The 12,257-nt window shown below is 44.8% G+C and overlaps 2 protein-coding genes across 4 annotated transcripts in view; one reads left to right on the top strand and one right to left on the bottom strand.

The window, feature by feature from the left end:
* Positions 1-12,257, bottom strand: part of MAP4K5 (mitogen-activated protein kinase kinase kinase kinase 5) — a 90,207-nt gene that overhangs the window by 72,258 nt on the left and 5,692 nt on the right. The window lies entirely within an intron of this gene.
* Positions 4,847-12,257, top strand: part of ATL1 (atlastin GTPase 1) — an 80,670-nt gene continuing 73,259 nt past the window's right edge. For 2 of the 3 annotated variants that reach the window (XM_048852131.2, XM_048852129.2), the window contains exons 1-2: positions 4,847-4,952; positions 6,575-6,679. The gene's annotated coding sequence lies outside the window, so the exon portion shown is untranslated. The remainder of the gene's footprint in view (positions 4,953-6,574; positions 6,680-12,257) is intronic. The other variant, XM_048852130.2, reaches the window with a different exon arrangement.

Raw genomic sequence — 12,257 nt, 5'->3', positions numbered from 1 at the left:
TGCGAGGAGAGGAAATGAGGAAGATCCAGGTGTCAATCTCCCATCCTCTGCTGTGGCAACAACTTCCATGTGGAGATCCCATCTGAAAAACCCTGGCCTCCAACCAACTCACCATTTTTGATCTCCAACTTTCGATCAACTGCCCCACTCACCAGAATGGCCGCTTGCTTGATCTGTTCTTTGCTCAATATTGCTCCTTCCACAAGATCTCAGTTTCCAAGTTCTTTCTCTCTGACCTCTACTACTCACCTCCTTTGCCCCTTTCACACCCTTTAATCTGTTAATTCTAATGACTTTTTTTTTTGCCAGTCCAAATCTCCACCCGGCTCTCTTCAACGCAGACTATCCCTCGAGTCTCTCCAAGATGCACCTTTGATCTCCTCCATCCTCTGTCACCAACATGTAGGTTTCTCATCTGCTCTCCACTTCTAACCTCCCCCACCTCCTCATCCTGCTTACCCCCACTCTCACCATTTAAAACCCCTCACACTCTTTGGGCTCTTTGCCCTGACAAAACAGGCATGGCCTCATCTCTCCTAGCCTCATAAAGCAGCCCCTCAACTTCATTTCCCCCTCCATCTTTTACTCTTCACCTCCAAACTCACAGAATACGCCATCTACAACCACTGCCTTGAGCACCTCACCTGCTCAATCCTGGAGCCTCACCACTCCAATGAAACCATCTCCTCTTGATCAAAGAGCAAGTCCTTTATTCCATCCTCATCAGCCTCTGCTCTGCTGCTTTTGACACTCTTGACAGAACCCACTTTCTCAACATCCTCTTGTCCCTTGGCTTCCATTACTGTCCCCTCACTGGTTCTCCTCTTACCTCTGTCCACCCCTCTAGGGCCTCCCTTTTTATAGGTAGCAGTCCTCTCCTCTCAACTTCTGTAGGGGTTCATCAGGAATCCACCCTCAGCCCCTAACTCTTTTCCAGGTAATCACAGCCCTCCCATAGCTTCACCTATCATTCCATGCCAATGACTCACAAATCTATCTTTCCACCCCAGCTCGTCTTCCTCTATCTATTCCCACATTACAGCCTGTCGTCGCACATCTCCGCAAGGTCAACTTGACATGTTGAAAAGACATCTGGGTCACTCTAAATCCAGGAAAACAACTTCCTTCCGCGTATGCAGGAAGTACACGTACTTGTGCCAAATCAGAGTACATTCAGTACGCTAGCAGTGATCAGGTTAAAACAAAAACTGTAAACATATTACAAGGCATTGAGCAAAAAAAAAAAAAAAAACCAAAAAAAACCCAGAATGCGGAGACAAGTCTGTGGCTCTGGATATTTTCTTATGAAGAGGACGGGTATGTACGTGGAGAGTGTTCATGGACTGGGCCTGGAGGCCTATGGGATCTTGAAAATTTAGAGTCCTCGCTCATCTCTCTGAAGTAAAGCTGCTGTGCTTCGTGGGAAGCTGTGGGAAACAATTGCTGCAAGCTGGCACCAACCCCATGGCCTTCTGTGGGACCACACACTGAGTTGCCTGCCTTCTCTTTGACAGAGGACTTGCTTCCTGCAGCATACCTTCCTCCACAGGATGAGCGCTCTCTGCAGTGTGCCACTGGCTCTCATCCCCACCTCTTGAGTTTCAGAACTGAGTGGCAATGGCAAAACTCCAGGACTAATCTGTGCAGTCACATACCATGCACAAGTGGCTAGCTAAGCATCTAACTGTATGCATCATCTTTGTTACTGCACAAGCAAGATAAATGCACAGTTCTGGGAAATCAGGCTGTTGGTTTCTTACTGAAGTTACTTTCAGATTAGGCAAAATCCTCAAGAGCAAATTCAGAGGAGAAACATAGTACCTTCCTCTGGCCTGCAGGCAAAGCAAAGAGAGAGAATCTGTCATGAAGGCGAGTGGTTCCTTGCTTGCCCGGGACTCTATAGCAGGCCAGTGAGAAATGAGGGTGAGGAACGAGTTTCCAAAAGAATCAGAGATCTCAAAGGCAAGAGAAGTGCCCCAGGATCGTAGGAATCGCCAGACTGGAACAGATTCAAGGGCCACCAAGTCCAATATCCTCTCTCCAACAGTGGCCAGTACTAGACTCTTCCGAGGAAGGTGCAATAACTCCGCAGGAGCGGAGGTGATCATCTGCCCCTCACATTAGGCCTCACCCTGATCTCTAACAGTTATGGATTGCCTTAAGCCCCAGAGCATGAGCTTTAATATCCCTTCCAAATTTTTTGTAAGCATAACAACAACTCTAGATATTCTTGATACCCAGATAAATCGATTTGTCAGTGTTAGAAACGTCTCTTCTGCGAGAAGAGGGGTAGAGAGCTGGAGAACTAACAGTTAAACTGTGAAGCAGGCGCCCAGGACATGCTACTATTAATATCTGCCGAGGAGGTGCCAACATCATCAGGAATGCTGCTGCCTCCTTAGTGGGTGAACCTAACCCAACAGCCAAACCACAGGTCGGTGGGTAGTCGTTGTGAGAATGCAACTTGTAACTAGAACCTCTTCACAACTATCAGTTTGTAAGTGGGGAGAATTTATTCTCCCTGAGTAAGCTTGCAGAAGTGCTGTGCTTTGAAAAATGGGGCTGCTTTCTTTTACACGGCTTTGTGCCACATGACGAAAGTACGTTCTTTAGAGAAATCAGGTTCTCCAAAGAAAGAAAAGGAGGACTTGTGGCACCTTAGAGACTACCAAATTTATCTGACCATAAGCTTTTGTGAGCTACAGCTCACTTCATCGGATGCATTCAGTGGAAAACTCCAAAGAGTTTTTCCTCTACTTTGTTAAAGGATTTGCAACCAAGGTTAAAATATAACTTACACCCTGTAGCCAGGCTTGGAGCCACTTTCTGACCTCCGCAGCTACTCATCCAAGCAAGACTCTTCAAAGAAAATATACAACCTCTCTTCTCACCTAGGGACAACTCCAGAGGCCCGTTCAAAGCCAGACTGGGGGTGGAGGGAGAGAACGGGGGGACTAGAGACCACAGGGTGGCTTCAAAGCTCCTCTGGACAAGCTATTAAGATCAGTACCTGGAGTAGCCTCTGAAGGCAGACCCTGTATTCTGGTCCCACCCCACCCCCAATCCTATTGCCGTGCACAAATCCTCAGAAGAGCGCAGCATACTGCAAAGGAGGTGCACGTTCCACTTGTCTGTGCAAGGAGTCCCTGTATCCCCCTCCCTATCCCTGAGGAACAAAATGATATGGGTTCCACTCCCATGGAGCCTCTTTACCAGGAGGGGAAGGATGTGCAGACTGAGCAGGTCTATAACAGACACTGAACAGCCATTTTTGTCTGCCACATGGGGACGATCTAGGAACAGATGAACATGAGAAGTGGAAACAGACGTGGATGGCTATGAAAATGATACTATGACCCTGCAAAAGATTAACACAAATCCTGCTGGATGGGTGCACCTATCAGAATAGAGCTCTGCTAGACAGAAGAAACTGCACTTCCCCTTCTGAATCCCTACAACACTGCATTCATGGGCTGGCTCAGATCACCTGGGCACAGGTGAGGCACACTTGAAACTAATCCCAGTCACTAAGAGAGACACCAAACAGCAATTTCTATTCTTCAGAGTTCTTTCATTTTTACTGACAAAAATATCCAGAAGCAATTGTTCACGTCATAATTTCCAGCTGGATTTCTAAGACAGAGAGCAGTACCAAGCTCTTTTATAGTGAAGAGCACAGAGCCTTTCAGAAAACATTCCCTAAACAGAGACATCACAGATTCTACACACTAAAGATTCATAAATATTAAGGTCAGAAGGGACCATTATGATCATCTAGTCTGACCTCCTGCACAACGCAGGCCACAGAATCTCACCCACCCACTCCTGCGAAAAACCTCTAGGTTGGTCTCTCACAACTGTAGCTATTACTTCTTTTCAAGAATAATAAGCCTAACAGAAAGTAGATTCATGGGGGAAATAAATATACTTCTACATCTCTCCTTTGTCACTCTATATTATGATAGTATTTAGACACCAATCAGACTGGGGCACCATACTGCAAGGTGCTGTACAAACAGATAATGATAGCCCCTGCCCAAAGACTTCATACCGAAATACTCTTTCCTCTAAACCAGAGACGATGGGGGGGGGGGGGCGGCAGTGCACAATTTACAGGTTCTGGTGGTATGCAGCAGGGCTCAGGGCAGGACATATAAACCCTGGCAGAAATCTGCGGCTGCACGTGACCCTGCATGTCCTCTCCTCACACACCTCTGCTCTAAACATTAAGATCCGCAAGTACAAAACAGAAGTTATGTTGAACAACTGACATGCTCACTCCACCTGCTTTTTGTCTGCTGGGGGCGGGTGGGGGGGGGGGAAGTGCTGCAACTTCAAAGCGCTGTCTATGCAACTCTTTGTAGAGGGCTAGCAGGAGCCTCAGACGCCCACCTCTGTTGAGCTAGGCTGCGAGGCTCACTGCTGTGAGCTACGTAGACATACCCAAGGAGGTCCAATCCCCCAACTGTACGGGGAGAGGTCAGCAAACCAGTAAAGTGCCTGAAACCACTATGGCTTATTGCTAAAAGCAGCCAAGTCAGCAGGCTTAGCTTAACCAAGGCAGGAGGGGAGGCGGTCTTTGGGTGCCACAGAAAGGGCAGCTTGACCCCATGTCCTTCCTGATAAGAATTGTGTTGAAGTGGCTGATACATGCATTTTAGAAGAGCAGAATGTGCCCCAGGAATGTGTATTGGGGCCTCAAAGCTGCAAACTTTGGAAAAACCCACTCCTAGTTAATCAATAATCAAAAGGAACCTCTTGCTTGACCATTAAACTGCTTACTTAACAAGTTTTCTTTAAGGGACATGTATAAATAAGGGGAGAAAGTCTGAGGTAGGGGGACTCTTTTTGGACTCTCGCTCTGGATACATCTGGCAGTCCCCACCAGCAGACGGAAGATTTGGCCACCGGAAGCCTGCCACTGTGTCACTTGAGAGCCACACTCAGCTTTGGTAATTATCAAGGGTTGGGGGTGTTTTACTAACCTGTTGCGGACGTGTGTAAGTGCTTGAGACTAAGTAAAGTTTAGCTTTAAGTGAAAGCACTCGTGTTGTCCTGTTTGTGCCAGCCATTTATCAATCCGACGGCCGTGTCTCCCCTGATTTATTTCCTGACACCACCTCGCACAGAGTAAAAATTACCAAGAGCTTTGGATTGAAAGAACTCCGGGTAACACAATGGGGCCTCCAGGCACTACTATAGTAAAAATATATAATACTTAAATGTACCAGCAGCCAGTTAAAGTGCAAAAGTACATTTGCTACTGTGAAAATCTGGGGCCGAAGGGAGGGAGAAAACGTACCCTTTTCACCCACAAGACAAAACGCTGCCATTTAAATATCATGTTTTAAACAAATAGAAAAACAAACCCAAAAATTTCCCACTTGTATTAAGCCTCCTTAGATTCTGTTAAAGAAATTTACGAATCCATTTACTTTTCACTATTGATGCTGTTGGTTTACTTTTTTGAATTTATCAGAGTTTGGGACAATGAAAATAGCCGAGTCAGTTTTGCTTTCTGGTTCCCTTGCAAGGCTTTCATTGCAAACACAGAACTTCTTCCCAGGCCCTCCCCAAAACTACCCACCCCCACAATAAATACATTAGGGAAAAGTTTCTATTCATCTTCTGTTTTGTGAAAGTTTGTTTATTCACAATCTAAAAAAGTTGGATTAACTTTGATCTGAATGCCCCTTTACGACTTAAAACCAAAGAACTGGTTGTGTGTGTTTTGCACAAGGCACATGGATTCCACTCATTTAAATTCTCTTACAGGTACTGTGTGCCCTTCCTAAACCAAACACATACTTAAAACAGATGTTTTACACTGGCTCACATGAACCCATTTATATAATTAAGTACCGAGCTGTTTTTTAAATAAAGGTTATTTAACCTATAACTGCAGTTCTTTGTGCTGTCAGTACAGATGCACGCTTAGTATGCATGCACACTAAGCTCCAAAGATGGAACCTTTGAGAAAACTCTTGACCCTTGAGGCTACACACGTGTTCCCTTGAGGTACCAGACTCCCAGGCCCAACAATAAGGACCTATGACCCCAAGCCTCCATCAGCTCAGTTTCCTTATCACAATCTGTGAGAGAGAGACAGAAGAAGCAGGGCTGATGGTTCATAGATTCCAAGGCCAGAAGGGACCATTACGATCATCTAGTCTGCCCTCCTGGATAACACAGGTCAGAGAACTTCCCAAAATAATTCCTATAGCTGATCTTTTAGAAAAACAGCCAATTTTGACTTAAAATTTGTAAGTGATAGAGAGTCCACCACACACCTTGATAAATTGTTCTAATAGCTAATTACCCTCACTGGCAAAAATGTATGCCTTATTTCCAGTCTAAATTTGTCTAGCTTCAACTTCAAAAGCCATTGGATCATGTTACATACCTTTCTCTGCTAGACTGAAGAGCCCATTATTAAATATTCGTTCCTCATGTAGATACTCTTAGACTGTAATCAAATCAGCCTTCATCTTCTCTTTGTTAAGCTAAATAGATTGAGCTCCTTCAGTCTATCACTATAAGGGCATGTTTTCTAATCCTTTAATCATTTGCGCAGCTCTTCTCTGACCCCTCTCCAGTTTATCAACATCCTTCTTGAATTGTGGGCACCAGAACTGGACACAGTATTCCAACTGCAGTCACACCAGTGCCAAATACAAAGGTAACATAACCTCTCTACTTCTACTAAAGACTCCCGTTTATGCATCCCACGATCACATTAGCTCTTTAGCTCATTTTGCCACAGCATCTCACTGGGAGCTCATGGTCAGTTGCCTATCCACCCTGATCCTTAAATCTTTTTCAGTCATCGTTTCCCAGAATAAAAGCCCCCAGCCTGTAAGTATGGCCTACAGTCTTTGTTTCTAGATGTATACATTTACATTTAGCTGTATTAAGACCAATATTGTTTGCTTGCACCAGTTTGCTAAGTTTACCAGATCACTCTGAATCAGTGACCTGTCCTCTTCATTACTTACCACTTTCCCAATTTTTCTGTCAGGCGTAAAATTGATCAGTGATGATTTTAGGTTTTCTTCCAGGTCACTGATAAAAATGTTAAATAGAATAGGGCAGGACCACAGGCAATCCCTGCAGGACCACACTGGCAACACACCTGTTGGATGACAACGCCCCATTTACAATTACATTGAGACCTATCAGTTAGCCAGTTTTTAATCCATTCTATATTGTTCTAGTGCTTTAATCAAATATAGACCTACGCTGACGACCTACTCCAAGAACAGTTGTTAGCTGTAACACCTTTTTCTTCAAGAATCGTCAGCATGCATCCCCAAACAGTAACAAACTCAAAGGAGGAGAGTTCCAATATTAAAATGAAGAAGGCAGGTCTACTCTTGTGAATTGGGATCAGCTCTGGAAGCCAAGATAAAAGAGTAATGTTGCATAAACAGATCAACTGTGCTCCAAGCGGTAGCTTTAGAGCTCAGCAACAGCAACGTTTGAGTCATTCTGAGCTACTTGGGACCCATGTGTTTCAACATCTTCAAGTAGAGATATTCTTGCAAGGTCATAACCACTCTAAAACCAAGCTTTGTTTCTATACTTTGATAATTCCCCTTGCTTCCCGCTTGACAGGATCTGGACGCTGATCCAGGAAGTGGAGGATTTTGCCCCACAAGAAGTAGTGTCAGGTTATCAGAGCTTGATGATTTGCTATTTGCAGATGACTACAACTTCTGTCCCAATAAATTTAATCTGGTTCTCATCTGGCCCTGGTTCTCGTGGGGGACTTCAATCACCAACATCTGCTGGGAGAGCAATACATCAGTGCACAGACAATCCAGGAAGTTTTTGGAGAATATTGGGGACAACTTCCTGGTGCAAGTGCTGGAGGAACCAACTAGGGGCCATGCTCCTCTTGACCTACTGCTCACAAACAGGGAAGAATTGGTAGGTGAAGTAGAATTGGGTAGCAAACTGGGGAGCAGTGACCATGAGATGATTGATTTAGAGGAGCAGCCGTGTTAGTCCGTATCCGCAAAAAGAACAGGAGTACTTGTTGCACCTTAGAGGCTAACAAATTTATTACAGCATAAGCTTTCGTGGGCCACAGCCCACTTCATCGGATGCATAGAATGGAACATATAGTAAGAAGATATATATATATACACACATACAGAGAAAGTGGAAGTTGCCATACAAACTGTAAGAGGCTAATTAATTAAGATGAGCTATTATCAGCAGGAGAAAAAAAACCTTTGTAGTGATAATCAAGATGGCCCATTTAGACAGTTGACAAGAAGGTGTGAGGATTCTTAACATAGGGAAATAGATTCAATAGGTGTAATGACCCAGGCACTCCCAGTCTCTATTCAAACCCAAGTTAATGGTATCTAGTTTGCATATTAATTCAAGCTCAGCAGTTTCTCGTTGGAGTCTGTTTTTGAAGCTTTTCTGTTGCAAAATTGCCACCCTTAAATCTTTTACTGAGTGGCCAGAGAGGTTGAAGTGTTCTCCTACCAGTTTTTGAATATTATGATTCCTGATGTCAGATTTGTGTCCATTTATTCTTTTGCGTAGAGACTGTCCAGTTTGGCCAATGTACATGGCAGAGGGGCACTGCTGGCACATATCACATTGGTAGATGTGCAGGTGAACGAGCCCCTGATGGCGTGGCTAATGTGATTAGGTCCTAAGATGGTGTCACTTGAATAAATATGTGGACAGAGTTGGCATCGGGCTTTGTTGCAAGGATAGGTTCCTGGGTTAGTGGTTTTGTTGTATGACATGTGGTTGCTGGTGAGTATTTGCTTCAGGTTGGGGGGCGGTCTGTAAGCGAGGACTGGTGTGTCTCCCAAGATCTGTGAGAGTGAGGGATCATTTTTCAGGATAGGTTGTAAATCTTTGATGATGCGCTGGAGAGGTTTTAGTTGGGGGCTGAAGGTGAGATGGTCGAGTTCATGATCCTGACACAAGGAAGAAAGGAGAGCAGCAGAATATGGACCCTGGACTTCAGAAAAGCAGACTTTGACTCCCTCAGAGAACTGATGAGCAGGATCCCCTGGGAAGCTAATATGAGGGGGAAAAGAGTCCAAGAGAGCTGTCTGTATTTTAAAGAAGCCTTATTGAGGGCGCAGGAACAAACCAATGTGCAGAAAGAATAGCAAATATGGCAGGTGACCTGCTTGGCTTAACAGAGAAATCTCTGGGGAACTTAAACACAAAAAGAAAGCTTACAAGACATGGAAACTTGGACAGATGACTATGCAGGAATATAAAAATATTGCTCGAGCATGCAGGGGTGTCATTAGGAAGGCCAAAGCACAATTGGAGTTGCAGCTAGCAAGGTATGTGAAGGGTAACAAGAAGGGTTTCTACAGGTATGTTAGCAACAAGAAAATGGTCAGGGAAAGTGTGGGTACCCTTACTGAATGGGGGAAGCAACCCAATGAAAGATTATATGGGAAAAGCTGAAGTACTCAATGCTTTTTTTGCCTTGGTCTTCACAGACAAGGTCAGCTCCCAGACTGCTGCACTGGGCAGCACAGTATGGGGAGGAGGTCAGCTAGGACCAGATCTAATGCAGCTGAGGGTGCTCAGGGAGTTGGCTAATGTGATTGCAGAGCCATTGGCCATTATCTTTGAAAACTCATGGAGACTGGGAGAGATCCTAGACGATTGGAAAAAGTCAAATATAGTGCCCATCTTTAAAAAACGGAAGGTGATGAATCCAGGGAACTACAGACCGGTCAGCCTCCCCTCAGTCCCTGGAAAAATCATGGAGCAGGTCCTCAAGGAAACCATTTTGAAGCACTTGGGGGAGAGGAAGGTGATCAGGAATTCACCAAGGGCAAATCATGCCTGACCAATCTGATTGCCTTCTATGATGAGATAACTGGCTCTGTGGATAAGGGGAAAGTGGTGGATGTGATATATCTTGACTTTAGCAAAGCTTTTGATACGATCTCCCAGAGAATTCTTGCTAGCAAGTTAAAAAAGTATGGATAGGATCAATGGACTATAAGGCGGATAGAAAGCTGGCTATATCGTTGGGCTCAACAGGTAGTGATCAATGGCTCGATGTCTAGTTGACTGCCAGTATCAAGCAGAGTGCCCCAGGGGTCAGTTTTGTTCAACATCTTCATTAATGATCTGGATGATGAGATGGACTGCACCCTCAGCAAGTCTGCGGATGACATTAAGCTGGGGGGAGTGGTAGATATGCTGGAGGGTACAGATAAGGTCCAGAGTGACCTAGATAAATTGGAGGATTTGGCTAAAAGAAATCTGATGAGGTTCAACACGGACAAGTGCAGAGTCCTGCACTTAGGACGGAAGAATCCCACGCACCGCAACAGGCTGGGGGCTGACTAGCTAAGCAGCAGTTCTGCAGAAAAGGACCTGGGGATTACAGTGGATGAGAAGCTGGATAGGAGTCAACAGTGTGCCCTTGTTGCCAAGAAGGCTAATGACATATCGGGCTCCATTAGTAAGAGCAACGCCGGCAGACGAGGGAAGTGATTATTCCCCTCTATATGGCACTGGTGAGGCTGCATGTGGAGTACTGTGTCCAGTTTTGGTCCCCCCATGACAGAAAGGATGTGAACAAATTGGAGAGAGTCCAGTGGAGGGCAACGAAAATGATTAGGGGGCTGGGGCACATGACTTATGAGGAGAGGCTAAGGGAACTGGGATTGTTTAGTCTACAGAAGAGAAAAGTGAGGGGGGATTTGATAGCAGCCTTCAACTACCTGAAGGGGGGGTTCCAGAGGATGGATCTAGGCTGTTCTCAGTGGTGGCAGATGACAGAACAAGGAGCAATGGTCTCAAGTTGCAGTGGGGGAGGTTTAGGTTGGATATTAGGAAAAACTTTTTCACTAGGAGGGTGGTGAAGCACTGGAATGGGTTACCTAGGGAGGTGGTGGAATCTCCATCCTTAGAGGTTTTTAAGGCCCGGCTTGACAAAGCCCTGGCTGGGATGATTTAGTTGGGGGTGGTCCTGCTTTGAGCAGGGGGTTGGACTAGATGACTGTCTGAGGTCTCTTCCAACCCTAATCTACGATTCGATGATCTTCTGCATTTTCTCAAGCAGATGTGTAGGTTTTCCATAGGCGAGCCTTGAGCCAGATTCCATTAAGGAATGTGGTTGGGAATGTTGGAAAAAAATATTGAAAACTAGTCTGAGGGACTTGGTTAAGCCTGTCTGCATCCCAGATTTGGTGGTTGTTTTTTTCCCTCTACCCTCCTCTGCTCTGAACGATTGATCAGGGCTGACATGCTTAAGACCACCCACCATTGTTCGGAAGTTCCTTCTACTGTGGAAGACCCCAGAGAGATGGCCATGTGCTGAAGTCCTCTAGGTCCAAAGAACAATGTTTCTCCACCACTGCTGCACACCTCATCCCTGACTTGCAGCTACCATATCCAAGAACTGATGCAGTTTCCATGCCTATTAAGTCCTTAGCCTTTTTCCTGTGAAGGGCACTATTGCAATGGAGAGGATGTGATTTGAAAGCCTGCCTAGTGGGAAAGTAACTGAGACCACAAAATCATTTCACACAAAGTAAAATATTGGAGCCCTGTGTTTTATCTGCAACAGTAGCCAAAAAGCAAAGAATGAAGGAAAAAAAGCACCATAAACCAAGAGATTAGAGCCACAGCCTTTAAAAAAATGAAATTATTGTGATTTATGTGACCAAGGTAAAGCATTCAACATTATCATTTGTTGCAAAATATCCTGAAGACACTACACATTTTGCAAACCTGTTCTGTATGTGGAAGGATGCTTTAGAAATCAATATTACCTGTCTCTGCACAAAGATGCTTAAGCACTGTAGTATGTCATTAAATGACAATTGTATGGGGTATTCGTAAAAAACTCCATTTAGCCTTTAAAAAAAGAAAAATATAAACATATGAGATTTAACAAATGCAGTACACAAGAGAGACTAACGGGAATACAGAAAGGTGTTTTTAAAGGCAAGATGTACCCCAAGTAGCCAATAAGTCCAAGAGTCACAGGAAAAGACAAGGCAGGAGAGAAAAAGGAGTGCCCCATACCTCCGATGCGGTTTATTCTGTACTTTGAGTTTTTGGAAAACACAGTTCAGGCAGGAATCTCCAACTGCTGGAACTCTAACAGCTGCATATTTGAGTTGTTAGAATGTACAAATACAAACTTGCTGCAGGCTTTATGATTGAAGTACCCCAGCTCACAGATGTAAGGATGCATCATGATTGCTCCCTTTGTCTCCTTTCTTCACTCAGGACTCTGTGCC

Source organism: Caretta caretta, chromosome 6, assembly GCF_965140235.1.
Source record: "Caretta caretta isolate rCarCar2 chromosome 6, rCarCar1.hap1, whole genome shotgun sequence".
In the NCBI taxonomy this organism is placed as follows: Eukaryota; Metazoa; Chordata; order Testudines; family Cheloniidae; genus Caretta; species Caretta caretta.
Note: the sequence above shows the minus strand (reverse complement) of the source record. Positions and strands in the feature narration are given on the sequence as shown.